At 48.4% G+C, this 12,512-nt stretch overlaps 1 protein-coding gene across 5 annotated transcripts in view; it reads left to right on the top strand.

Moving 5' to 3' along the window:
* Window positions 1–12,512, top strand: part of PIGC (phosphatidylinositol glycan anchor biosynthesis class C) — a 55,702-nt gene that overhangs the window by 25,054 nt on the left and 18,136 nt on the right. The window contains exon 2 of one of the 5 annotated variants that reach the window (XR_008844749.1): window positions 12,442–12,512. This exon is cut by the window's right edge and continues 81 nt beyond it. The exons of 3 other annotated variants lie outside the window; for them this stretch is intronic. The gene's annotated coding sequence lies outside the window, so the exon portion shown is untranslated. Of the gene's footprint in view, window positions 1–10,887; window positions 10,911–12,441 lie in introns of those variants that run through there. One more of the 5 variants, XM_056523268.1, reaches the window with a different exon arrangement.

Raw genomic sequence — 12,512 nt, 5'->3', positions numbered from 1 at the left:
TCAGTCCTCCGATCATCTGGTGCACGAGGTGACTTCTCTTCAGTCCTCCGATCACCTGGTGCAGGAGGTGACTTCTCTCCAGTCCTCCGATCATCTAGTGCAGGAGATGACTTCTCTTCAGTCCTCCGATCACCTGGTGCAGGAGGTGACTTCACTTCAGTCCTCCGATCATCTAGTGCAGGAGGTGACTTCTCTTCAGTCCTCCGATCACCTGGTGCAGGAGGTGACTTCTCTTCAGTCCTCCGATCACCTGGTGCAGGAGGTGACTTCTCTTCAGTCCTCCGATCACCTGGTGCAGGAGGTGACTTCTCTTCAGTCCTCCGATCACCTGGTGCAGGAGGTGACTTCTCTTCAGTCCTCCGATCATCTAGTGCAGGAGGTGACTTCTCTTCAGTCCTCCGATCATCTGGTGCAGGAGGTGACTTCTCTTCAGTCCTCCGATCATCTGGTGCAGGAGGTGACTTCTCTTCAGTTCTCCGATCACCTGGTACAGGAGGTGACTTCTCTTCAGTCCTCCGATCATCTAGTGCAGGAGGTGACTTCTCTTCAGTCCTCCGATCACCTGGTGCAGGAGGTGACTTCTCTCCAGTCCTCCGATCAACTAGTGCAGGAGATGACTTCTCTCCAGTCCTCCGATCAACTAGTGCAGGAGGTGACTTCTCTTCAGTCCTCCGATCATCTAGTGCAGGAGGTGACTTCTCTTCAGTCCTCCGATCATCTAGTGCAGGAGGTGACTTCTCTTCAGTCCTCCGATCATCTAGTGCAGGAGGTGACTTCTCTTCAGTCCTCCGATCATCTAGTGCAGGAGGTGACTTCTCTTCAGTCCTCCGATCACCTGGTGCAGGAAGTGACTTCTCTTCAGTCCTCCGATCATCTAGTGCAGGAGGTGACTTCTCTTCAGTCCTCCGATCATCTGGTGCAGGAGGTGACTTCTCTTCAGTCTTCTGATCATCTAGTGCAGGAGGTGACTTCTCTTCAGTCCTCCGATCATCTGGTGCAGGAGGTGACTTCTCTTCAGTCCTCTGATCATCTAGTGCAGGAGGTGACTTCTCTTCAGTCCTCCGATCATCTGGTGCAGGAGGTGACTTCTCTTCAGTCCTCCGATCATCTGGTGCAGGAGGTGACTTCTCATCAGTCCTCCGATCATCTGGTGCAGGAGGTGACTTCTCTTCAGTCCTCCGATCATCTAGTGCAGGAGGTGACTTCTCTTCAGTCCTCCGATCATCTAGTGCAGGAGGTGACTTCTCTTCAGTCCTCCGATCACCTGGTGCAGGAGGTGACTTCTCTTCAGTCCTCCGATCACCTGGTGCAGGAGGTGACTTCTCTTCAGTCCTCCGATCACCTGGTGCAGGAGGTGACTTCTCTTCAGTCCTCCGATCATCTGGTGCAGGAGGTGACTTCTCTTCAGTCCTCCGATCACCTGGTGCAGGAGGTGACTTCTCTTCAGTCCTCCGATCACCTGGTGCAGGAGGTGACTTCTCTTCAGTCCTCCGATCCTCTAGTGCAGGAGGTGACTTCTCTTCAGTTCTCCGATCACCTGGTGCAGGAGGTGACTTCACTTCAGTCCTCCGATCCTCTAGTGCAGGAGGTGACTTCTCTTCAGTCCTCCGAACACCTAGTGCAGGAGGTGACTTCTCTTCAGAGTTACCCACCTTCTCTATTTATAACTTCACACTGTGCGGCATTAAGCAAAAATAGAATCTTTCCAGATCACTAAATCCCTCCATATCCTTCCACCCAGATCAATGTGGAGGTAAAAAGCTTTCTGCTGATAAGATATTAATAGCCAGACATTATTTCCCATTAATTATGATTAGATTTCAGTGGAAAAGTCTCTTTGCAGCTGCAGAAACCTTGTATGAGCAGCAGCCAAATTTTCATATCTCTGGGGTTGGGATTTCCTGTACATTCGTCCCTTAAAGGGGTACTCCAGCATGCAACAACTTATCACCTTTTCACAGAATGGGGGATAAGTGTCTGACCTCTGGGACCCCATCCTGAATGAGGCCCCTAACTACCCAGCTGCATAGAGCGCAGGGTCGGTACACATGAAACTATAGAATTATCATTAAGATATGTTGTCACTATATAAAGGGAGAATGCACAGTGCTGGTTTAGTGCCAAATAAGTATTCTGGGCAAATATATATATTTTTTAAATGGGTGTTAGGGTGCTTTCATAATTAAAAGAAAGAAGAAAAAAATATATACTTACCATTCCTAATCTCCCCCCTACATCTGCTTCTGATGAATCCTGGTCCCAGCGGTTTGACTCTTCTTCTGATGTGTCGTTTTTGCAGGAAATGCCCAGTAGTGCGTTGGACAGGTATTTCCTGCAATGACACATCAGAGGAAGCAGTGGGGACCAGGATCTGTTGGAACAGCAGTTGTGGGGGAGACAGGGCAGGTGAGTATGCACTGTTTTATTTAAAAAAAAATGTTTTAAGCATTTTGTATACCCAAACAAAATGGGTAATCCAGCCCCTAACAAATGTATCTGGTCTGGTCGTCCACCCCCCCCTGCAATCTCCAGAACAGGACACTCTCCTCTGCATGGAGTGGTTGGTCAGCACTTAAGATACTCAAGTACTTCCATGTGGATATGATGTTGTATAAAGTAATAGAATACTATCACCATGTGAATAAATGTAATAAAACGGGGGGTGAACTTAATGTCCTGTAAGTGCGAGCAACTCGATAAGTTTTTACTTCTTGCTGGGTGAGAAAAGTGACTTGTAATATAAGGACTTGTAAGAAGCCGGAGCCGGGTGCAGATCGCCGAGCTATTAAATCATCTAGTGATACGTAACCTGAAGCCATGACTGCTGCTTGGTCCTCATCCAGGACGAGCTGCTGATACCAATTTGTACCACAAGACTTTGATCAGAAAACTGGCACCGTAGAGCGAACGTCCGGTTACACATTCAGTGCCACGTGGAGGCCTTGTTCAGTCCAGATAAGAAAGTGAATCAAGTGCTGATAATTCTGTGAGTGCAAGGGTTAACAGCAAGTCTGTGCCGATTCCGAAAGCTGACATCACCGACAGTTTGTCATAACTACATAGTCAAGCTGTAAAATAACCTTTAACATAGATTTTGTGTTAATTCTCGGTTTTAATCTCTAAAATCACCCGTAAATATTCATCAATCAGCCATAATATTAAAACCTATAGTTGCATAGGTCTCCATGTGCTGCCGAAACAGCTCTGACCCATCAAGGCATTGACTCCCCAAGATCTTTGAAGTCATTTATCTGGCACCACAAAGTGAGCAGCAGATCCTTAAAGTGTACCTGTCGTTAACAAAAACTTTTAATATAATGTAGATAATACCATTATATGTATATTTGTAATATTCATTGATTAAAAAATTTGTATATTTTTGGGTAAAAAAATGCTGTCCCTGCAGCTGTTGCCTGTGTGTCTCTGTAAGGAGTCCAAATGCAGGAAGTGAGGCCAGGACAAGCAGGTCTCTGTGCAGGCTCCTGGCTTGTCAATCATCCTGATGTGTGAGCCGGGAACGTGCACAGAGCCTCAGTGTACAGAGCCCTGCTTGTCCTCGGTGTACAGAGCCCCGCTTGTCCTCGGTGTACAGAGCCCCGCTTGTCCTCGGTGTACAGGGCCCCGCGTGTCCTCGGTGTACAGGGCCCCGCTTGTCCTCGGTGTACAGGGCCCCGCTTGTCCTCGGTGTACAGGGCCCCGCTTGTCCTCGGTGTACAGAGCCCCGCTTGTCCTCGGTGTACAGAGCCCCGCTTGTCCTCGGTGTACAGAGCCCCGCTTGTCCTCGGCGTACAGGGCCCCGCTTGTCCTCGGAGCACGGAGCCCCGCTTGTCCTCGGCGCACGGAGCCCCGCTTGTCCTCGGCGCACGGAGCCCCGCTTGTCCTCGGAGCACGGAGCCCCGCTTGTCCTCGGCGCACGGAGCCCCGCTTGTCCACCCACACATCCTGTATTTGGACTCCTCACAGAGACACACAGGCAATGGCTATTGGGAAAAAAATGTACACATTTTTAACCAATGTCTATTACAAATATACATAAGGTATTATCTACATTATATAAAAAGTTTTTGTTAACGACAAGTACAGTTCAAGGGTACCTGTCAAAAACAAAACAAAAATAAAACACAACAACAAAATAGCTGCTATTTCTCCCTTCATCTCAGTGACAGCACCCTAGGAGTAACACATCTACGTCCCTCCTGTTATGACAGGATCGAGGCTGTTCACATCTACGTCCCCATGACCGAAGTGGAGCTGTGCAGATCTACGTCCCTCCTGTTATGACAGGAGCGGGGCTGTTCACATCTACGTCCCCATGACCGAAGTGGAGCTGTGCAGATCTACGTCCCTCCTGTTATGACAGGAGCGGGGCTGTTCACATCTACGTCCCCATGACAGGAGCGGGGCTGTTCCCATCTACATCCCCATGACAGGAGCGGGGCTGTTCACATCTACGACCCCATGACAGGATCGGGGCTGTTCACATCTACGACCCCATGACAGGATCGGGGCTGTTCACATCTACATCCCCATGACAGGAGCGGGGCTGTTCACATCTGCATCCCCATGACAGGAGCGGGGCTGTTCACATCTGCATTCCCATGACAGGAGCGGAGCTGTTCACATCTGCATCCCCATGACAGGAGTGGAGCTGTTCACATCTGCATCCCCATGACAGAAGCGGGGCTGTTCACATCTACGTCCCCATGACAGGAGCGGGGCTGTTCACATCTGCATCCCCATGACAGGAGCGGCGCTGTTCACTTCTGCGTCCCCATGACAGGAGCGGGGCTGTTCACATCTATGTCCCCATGACCGGAGCGGGGCTGTTCACATCTACGACCCCATGACAGGAGCGTGGCTGTTCCCATCTACATCCCCATGACAGGATCGGGGCTGTTCACATCTACATCCCCATGACAGGAGCGGGGCTGTTCACATCTACGACCCCATGACAGGATCGGGGCTGTTCACATCTACGTCCCCATGACAGGAGCGGGGCTGTTCACATCTGCGTCCCCATGACAGGAGCGGGGCTGTTCACATCTGCATCCCCATGACAGGAGCGGGGCTGTTCACATCTGCGTCCCCATGACAGGAGCGGGGCTGTTCACATCTGCATCCCCATGACAGGAGCGGGGCTGTTCACATCTGCATCCCCATGACAGGAGCAGGGCTGTTCACATCTGCATCCCCATGACAGGAGCGGGGCTGTTCACATCTGCGTCCCCATGACAGGAGCGGGGCTGTTCACATCTGCATCCCCATGACAGGAGCGGGGCTGTTCACATCTATGTCCCCATGACAGGAGCGGGGCTGTTCACATCTACGACCCCATGACAGGAGCGGGGCTGTTCACATGTACGTCCCCATGACCGGAGCGGGGCTGTTCACATCTACGACCCCATGACAGGAGTGGGGCTGTTCACATCTACGACCCCATGACCGGAGCGGGGCTGTTCACATCTACGACCCCATGACAGGATCGGGGCTGTTCACATCTACGACCCCATGACCGGAGCGGGGCTGTTCACATCTACGACCCCATGACAGGAGTGGGGCTGTTCACATCTACGTCCCCATGACCGGAGCGGGGCTGTTCAGATCTAAGTCCCTCCTGTTATGACCGGAGCGGGGCTGTTCACATCTACGACCCCATGACCGGAGCTAGGCTGTTCACATCTACGTCCCCATGATTGGAACGGGGCTGTGTAGATCAATGTCCTCCTATTATGATAGGAGCGGGGCTGTTCACATCTACATCCCCATGACATGAGCAGGGCTGTGAGGAGCGGAGCTGTGTGCAGATCTATGTCCCTCCTGCTGAGGGAGGTGCGAGGAGGGAGCTGAGGGAGGAGCAGAGTTGCATCCTGCCCAGCTCTGCCTTCCCCCTCTCCCCTCGCTGTATCTTCGGCAATATCCAAACAGCTGAGGGGAGGAGCGAATGCAGAACTGCATAGGACTCAGTTCTGCAACTCACACCAGAAAGTTGCTTCTTCTGGGAAGTGCGGTCTGCCTCCGTCTGGCGAAGAGGATGATGTACTTCCGGGGTTCCTGATCCCCAGCCTCCTATCTGTGCTGTTTTTTTTTTTTTTCAAAACACCGAACATGCTCAGATGTTCACTGTCACCATTGCCGATGCATATTTGAGGGTACGGAACTCCCCCCCCCCCCCACACACACACACACATATGGCAGCACCCACCTGGTTGAGGGTGGCAGTGCAGGATGCACTTCTCTGGCTGCCTCCTGATTTTCTCCCTTCCTCCAATCTCCGTGCAGGTTGGATGGGCACACAGTGACAAAGGCCCAGGGCACACCCTCTCTTACCACTCTGGAAGTTAAAGGTTCCATAGGAAGAGACGGCAGCGCTGGCGGCTCAGGAGCTCCTGAATGAGTGCGAAAGGTGGCTCAGCGAAGTCAGCACTCAATATATTAGCCGCTGCCCAATGTGTGTATCTTCTGTCCATATGCATCCACCGCTTTGCAGCCTGGCAAACACCTAGGAGCCAAGAGGAAATTCTCAGTCGCCATGTCAACCTGGCGCCTGAGATTTGTCGAGCCCTGCATTAGAATTTCCTTTTGATCCTCTGTAAGCAGATCTTAGTGATCAGTCTTGAAGTAACTTGGACACCAATGTAACCAGATATTGGCTTAACAAGAGCAGATCCTTTAAATGATAAACATCTATATTTGTTAGCAGGTAATTTGAAATACATAGAACATGACAGAATAAATGTGCGTTGGGGCTCGCTCCCATCAGGACGACGGGCGACCCAATGGACCTCATTTAAAGTCAATGGCACCTGTTGGTGTATATTGTGAACCAGTTCAGCTCCATTTTGTGGCCCCCAAATGGAGCTGAACGCTCATGTGCACTTAGCCTTAGTTATTCTGCAGTCTTATTCGGCCTCCATGTTTTTTTTGTGCAGTTCTGGGAGATCTCTGGTTACTGAGAACAATAACCCTTTATTTGTTCCCGGACTCTTCTAGAGAGGTGAGGGACGTATAGTGAATGGTGTTATGAGGTTGTTGGAGCTCCATGTTCCCAAATACTTCATGCTGAAGGCGGGTTAGACCGTCCAAGACCGGGCTACACTGCATCCTCTCTGCAAATGGCACAGGTAGACAATGAGTGGCGTATAAATGTAACTTATATAGTAACTAATGATGAGTTAAAGTAACTACTTGTTGCTACTACTGTTACAAAACTACAACTCCCAGCATGCCCGGACAGCCTCCGGCTGTCCGGGCATGCGGCGAGTTGAAGTTTTGCAACAGCTGGCACCATGCTGGTAGGGAAATACTCATTTATATTCTAAAATAATCCTGAAACCTTGCAATTTTCAGTCTGGCCACTAGGCCTTAAACAGAACAGAGGCAGCTGAAAAGTGATCAGTAAAGATATATTCAAGTAGATAGAAAAGACGATAGATGTTGTTTACAGATAAGCCTCCCCCTCCCTGTGGAATGATCTCTAGACAGGTCACAGAGCACGCCCAGTAACCTTTTCCATTTGTCAACATGGCAGCTCCTGTGTATTGTTGCCTATGTCCGTGGGTCCTGCTGTAAATCATCTCTGTAAATTCTGTTAACCCTTTAAGGAAATTGGACGTAAATGTACGTCCTGGTGCCCTGGTACTTAAAGGGGTACTCCAATGGAAAACTTTTGTTTTGTTTTAAATGAACTGGTGCCAGAAAGTTAAACAGATTTGTAAATTACTTCTATTAAAAAAAATCTTTATCCTTCCAGAACTTATTAGCAGCTGTATGCTACAGAGGAAATTCTTTGCTTTTTGAATTTATTTTTTGTCTTGTCCACAGTGCTCTCTGCTGACACCTCAGTCTGTATCAGGAACTGTCCAGAGCAGGAGAAAATCCCCATAGCAAACCTATGCTGCCTCTGGACAGTTCCTGACACGGACAGAGGTGTCAGCAGAGAGCACTGTGGACAAGACAAAAAAGAAATTCAAAAAGCAAAGAATTTCCTCTGTAGCATACAGCTGCTAATAAGTACTGGAAGGATAAATATTTTTTAATAGAAGTAATTTACAAATCTGTAATGTCCTGGACACATTTATGTCCTGTACACAAAGTGAGACATTAACTCCTTCACTCCTTACATCATGTTACATTAGTTGTTAATTATAAAACGGTATGATAATCGCACGTACTTACCAGGCATCATACCCCGACAGGCATTGACAGTCGGCCCATCAGTGTTCACCGGCCACAGAGGTTTCAGACTTAAAAACAAAAAGAAAAGGAATAGACCCATTATGTCCAACAGTCTGAGATCAGAATACAGTAAACCTATCCACAGCTACCTGCCATGGATGCACCAAACTTTAGTAACTATTCAGACAAGTGTATGTGCTGCTTTAGGGTATACCCAGATGTAGCAGACCGTTTTAGGTGCAGTTTTTTACCATGGTATATGAATACAGTGACCCCCCCCCCCCCCCCCCCCCCCGACATACGATCATTTCAACATACGATCACTCTCAGAGGCCATCGCATGTTTAAGGCAGCTTCAACATACGATGCTTTTGTATGTCGGGGCCATCGCATAAACGGCTATCCGGCAGCGCAGACTGCTTCAGCTGCCACCGGATAGCCGTTTACAGTGCCCCGTGTGGTCCGCTGACGATCACTTACCTGTCCTCGGGGCTCCGGCGCGTCCTCTTCAGGATCCTCTGCATCGCCGGCGCTCTCCATCGACGTCATCACGTCGCTGCGCACGCCGTCCCGTCATCCAATAGGAGCGGCATGCCTAACGACGTGATGGCGGCGACGGAGAGCGAGGATGCCGGGGAAGCAGAGGCCTTGACGGAGCGTCGGGGACACCCCGGGGACACGGCGACAGCGATGGAGGGCGACATCCAGGGCAGCGGTGACGGTCCGGAGAGGCCGAGACAGGTGAGTACAACCTCCAATACCAGTGGTCTTCAACCTGCGGACCTCCAGATGTTGCAAACTACAACTCCCAGCATGCCCGGACAGCCGTTGGCTGTCCGGGCATGCTGGGTGTTGTAGTTTTGCAACATCTGGAGGTCCGCAGGTTGTAGACCATTGTCCTATACTTTACATTGCACGGATCCCTCAACATGCGATGGTTTCAACAAACGATGGTCCATTTGGAACAGATTACCATCGTATGTTGAGGGACCACTGTACATGCTGGGAGTTGTAGTTTTGCAACATCTGGAGGTCCGCAGGTTGTAGACCACTGTCCTATACTTTACATTGGACGGATCCCTCAACATACGATGGTTTCAACAAACGATGGTCCATTTGGAACGGATTACCATCATATGTTGAGGGACCACTGAGCTATAATTCCAAGATATATAATTCACTAGTACAATTTTTTACAAATTGTTCTAGCTTCAGCATGTTTTTGTGTGATTTACTCCAGACAGGAAGTTGTGTCGTCCCCTCATTGTCAGTGTGGTGTTGTCTCAGCAGCTCCACGACTCCTCATCTCTCCTGACAGGAAGTTGTATAGTCCTCCCATTGTCAGTGTGGTGTTGTTTCAGTAGCTCGCCGGCTTCTCCCACTCTCCTGATAGAAAGTTGTGTAGTCCTCTCATTATCAGTGTGTTGTTGTCTCAGCAGCTCCTCTGATTATCTCTCCCAAAAGGACACATAGGCCCTGATTTACTAAGAGTGTTGTGTAGGTTTCTTTGTGGGTTTTAATTAGGGATCGACCGATATCGTTTTTTTAGGGCCGATACCGATAATCTGTGGAGGGTGGAGGTTAGGGCTGATAGCCGATAACTTATACTGATATTCCTGTATAAGTTTTGCGCTATTTATCCACCGCAACACCGCTGCAAATCACCGCTGAGCAGGCGCTTTAAATCAATGAGCTGCAGCATCTTTTGCGGTGCCATAGACCGCCGCCACCCGCTTCTCTCCCCCTGCCTGTCCGGGGGTCCTCCTGAGTCCTAACACCGCCACCGCGACCACCCCCCCACCGCCGCACCGCTCCGCCCCGTCCCCATTGCCTCCCCATCCCCGGTTTTATAATTACCTGTTCCCGGGGTCCGCTCTACATCTGGCTCCGGTGGCGTCCTCTTAAGCTGTCACTGTGCGCACGGACGGTGACGTTGCGTCACGTCACTTGTCATTGCGCACAGCGTAACGCACAACGCAGCAGGAGACAGAAGTAGCGTGGACCCCGGGAACAGATAATTCTAAAACCGGGGATGGGGCCGGGGCGGTGCGGTGGGGGGGGGGGTGCGACGCGTGGGGGAGGGGGGGGCAGTCGCGGTGCGGTCGGTGTGGAGGGCGGGGCATTATCGAATTATCGGCAAGGTAATTGCCGATACCGATAATGCCCAAAATCGTCATTAACGGCCGATAAGATCGGCCAAACCGATAATAGGTCGATCCCTAGTTTTAATTCCCTACAATGTTTTTTCCATGCTATTTACTACGGATTTCCTCCATTTTCCACTTTCCTTACATTTTGCTTTCTTTTTTTTTTTTTTTAACACAATCTCTGATCTGTGGGGTTTCAGATCAAATCCACCACATTTTCAGTTGGATTTGGGAACACCCCTTTTTCTTTTTTTCTTCTTCCTTTTTTTTTTTTTTGTGGCCACGCCCACTTTTCCCAGCGGCCACGCACTTTTTTGGGGTTTTCTCAGAATCTGATTTCTCTCAGAATCTGGTGCACAACCCAACAAAACCTGTTGGGTTTACAATAGTAAATCAGGGCCGTTATCTTCTGCTGTCTCAGGAGGCGTGGCTGGAACTTGTCTCTGAGGTCTAACCCCACCCCCTGAGTGATGTCATGAATAATGGTGGCTAAAATCTAGGCGAATTAGCTGAATTGCTGTGATGAGACTCCACCCACTCTCTCTGCAAAGCCGGAGGATTCATGCAAAATGAATGCAGGAAATGATTGTAGGGAATGATTCTTATGAAATAGGTGTTAGTATGGCTAAGAATTCTAAGAAATCTTTATGGGGGAGATTTATCAAAACCTGTGCAGAGGAAGAGTGGTGCAGTTGCCCATAGCAACCAATCAGATTGCTTCTTTCATTTTCCACAGGCCTCTAAAGAGGCCTGTGGAAAATGAAAGAAGCAATCTGATTGGTTGCTATGGGCAACTGCACCACTCTTCCTCTGCACAGGTTTTGATAAATCTCCCCCTATATTATTCTCTAATAATAGCCTATACTGCATTATATAAGCAAAATGGTATCCTTTGGATAGGGGATAAGATGTCTAGGGGTGGAGTACTGCTTTAAAGGGGTACTCCACCCCTAGACATCTTATCCCCTATCCAAAGGATACCATTTTGCTTAACTCTATATTTATATTAACTCCTCTAAGGGGATAGAAGAGAGAGAGAAAAAAACATTATTATTATTTTTTTTTTAAATCGACTGGCTCCAGAAAGTGAAACAGATTTGTAAATTACTTCTATTTAAAATCTTAATCCTTTCAGTACTTATGAGCTTCTGAAGTTAAGGTTGTTCTTTCCTGTCTAAGTGCTCTCTGATGACCCGTGTCTCGGGAAACGCCCAGTTTAGAAGCAAATCCCCATAGCAAACCTCTTCTAAACTGGGCGGTTCCCGAGACACGTGTCATCAGAGAGCACTTAGATAGAAAAGACCAACCTTAACTTCAGAAGCTCATAAGTACTGAAAGGATTAAGATTTTTTTAATAGAAGTAATTTACAAATCTGTTTAACTTTCTGGAGCCAGTTGATATAGATATAAGTTTTTTTCCTGGAATACCCCTTTAATCCTTCCAGTACTTCTCAGCTGCTGTTATGATCCACAGGAAGTTCTTTTCTTTTTGAATTTACTTTCTGCCTGACCATAGTGCTCTCTACTGACACCTCTGTCCATTTTAGGAACTGTCCAGAGCTGGATAGGTTTACTATGGGGATTTGCTCCTACTCCTAGGACAGTTCCTGACATGGACAGCAGAGAGCACTGTGATCAGGCAGAAAGGAAATTAAAAAAGAAAAGAACTTCCTGTGGGTCATACAGCGGCTCATAAGTACTTGAAGGATTAAGATATTTTAATAGAAGTAATTTACAAATCTGTTTAACTTTCTGGCAGCAGTTGATTAAAAAAAGTATATATATATATGTTTTCCAGTGGAGTACCCCTTTAAAGTTGTCTTTAAAGAGCGCTCCTCTGGGGGAGGGGGGGGGGTGGCTTCCTCTATACACGTCTGCTTGTTTATATATATATATATATATATATATATATATATATATATATATATAATATATATATATATATATATATATATATATATATATATATATATACTGTAAATATAGAGCTGACTAATGTCATATGTAAACTGCGCTGTGATAAGTGAGGGTGGTCGTGGCGCGCGCTCATTTGCTGGTTAATCTGTTAGTTACCGACTGTGTACTTTTCCATTAAGTGCATTTTATTTTCCTCCATCAGGCGGTAAAGTACTTAACGCCGCGCCTCCGTAATGGAAATAGCGTAGTCCTGTCAGTCAGTGTATACATATC

Source organism: Hyla sarda, chromosome 6 (assembly GCF_029499605.1).
Source record: "Hyla sarda isolate aHylSar1 chromosome 6, aHylSar1.hap1, whole genome shotgun sequence".
NCBI classification, from domain to species: Eukaryota; Metazoa; Chordata; class Amphibia; order Anura; family Hylidae; genus Hyla; species Hyla sarda.
This window is presented reverse-complemented; position numbering and strand designations above follow the sequence as displayed.